Here is a 2085-nt window from a genome sequence, read left to right on the forward strand (position 1 = left end):
TTGCAATAATGTCTCTATTTTTGTCATATTACATAACGATGCCTAATACTAATAATAATAGTAAAAAAAAAATTAAAAATATGGATGTTTCAAGTACGAGAAGTAAATCCACAATAATTGTTCATAAAACAGCGACCTCTAGTGCCATTAGTAATCACAACAGAAGTCCGATTATAAAATTATTTTTAATGTTTATTTACAAAATATGTTCATATTATCTTTAACGTCATTAAAAGAGACTGAATTATTGTCATGTTTGTAATAATGTCGCTATTTTTCACATTACATTACGATACCTACCAGTACTAATAATAATAATAAAAAAGAAAGGATTTATGAAGTGCGAAAAGTAAATATCCAGAGATTGGATTCATAAAACAGCGACCTCTAGTGCCATTGATAATCACAACAGAAGTCCGATTACAAAATGATTTTTAAATTCTTATTTACAAAATAGGTTCGTATAATCTTTAACGTCATTAAATTGTTATATATTATTGTCGTGTTTGTAATAATGTCGCTATTTCAGTTATTTATCAGTTACTTCCCTCCCCCCTTTGTTTCTTCCAACCAATATTTGTATAAAATATTAAGCCTAAACGCGTGTGTAAATGTTAGTTATTTCTCATGTATAATTCAATCGATTTCTTTCTCTGTAAGTATCCAAAGTATTTTAACAGGAAATGCATCATTCACGAGAACTGGCTCGCTCTGCATGAAACACTAAAAATAGGGAAAATATCCTCGGTACTTGTTACGGGGAAATTACCAAGAATCGATATGTGACATACAAAATTAGATCGCACAGTAAGTTAGAAATTAATTAAAATCAATGAAAGCAAATAAATCAATGCCCTATCTGATGTGCTCATTTAATGAGAGTGCTATCAATTATTTCATTTTTTAATTAGTAGATGCATATTTAAGAGTAGCTAAGGCAATTTGGTATAAGTAGAACGAATACATTTTCTCTTATTGCTGAATTTAAGTAATAGTTTTTTGTTAAGAGAAAGAGTGAGAGAAAAGGGAAACAGACTAAGAAAAAATAAATCGTTAACCAAATGTTAATTGATGCCTTTAATTGCAGTTAAAATTAAACTAATCTTTGCTCCATTTGGTATAGACATACAAATAGAAGAAATATATATCAGCTATAAAAAGTATTTGTAATGTTAATATTTTTAAAGTTGTTTTATCAATAAATAAATATTCCGGAATGTTTGAAACACCTTTTACTTTTAACAATAAAGCAGACCTAGATGCTTCTATACAAAATGGCGTACAATGGTATAGTATGCCTCATAGTGGGTAGTGTTATTTCGTTATTACAATATATCAAACATTACTAGAGAGCAAACAGGTTCGTATTAAGAAATCTGGTCGATCTTGAGGAATAATTGGACGCCATCTTCTCTTGCATTTTTTTCCCTTAGTAACTCTGAATACTTATTTTAAAAGTAAATATAGATTTATTGATTATAAAAGCAAAGAAATTCTTGCAAAAACAACAAAATATATATATATATATATATAAACAAAAGAGGAAGTGAACCTTCAAAAGTTTTCAAAGTTGCATTGTTTGTTAGGTGCTAAATGCCTCTGCCTGTTCTTCCTTCTGGTCAGTGATTCCAAATTAAGGACGGCAAACCTTGAATTCTATACTACATTGCACAATATTAAAGTGAATAATGTGGAATATATCAAAGTTTATTATAGTTTCCTAATAAACGTACACGTACCCGACGATCCTTTTTTGTTTATAATCACTATCAAGCAAACAAACAAATAAATAAATACGCCTCGTAGCTTGAACTACCTTGTAATTAATTCAGAAGAGCTCAGTTCAATAAATAATAAACTTAATAAATGAATCGAATTAATTAAAAATAAATAATCATCTGCTTCATTGCAGATTACAGTTTTAGTAATACTAACTCTTCTATTTTTTTTTTTTTTTTTTGCAGATTGAGTGCACTGACTGATTCAAAATGAGCTAATACGACTTCATAAACCATAAATGGATTGTTCGTAATGGATATCGTAAAACTTGGTTTCTTGTGCTCATAAACCACACACCATTTCATC

The sequence above is a fragment of the Mastigoproctus giganteus genome, chromosome 8, assembly GCF_048544385.1.
Source record: "Mastigoproctus giganteus isolate SK-2022 chromosome 8, ASM4854438v1, whole genome shotgun sequence".
Lineage (NCBI taxonomy): Eukaryota > Metazoa > Arthropoda > Arachnida > Uropygi > Thelyphonidae > Mastigoproctus > Mastigoproctus giganteus.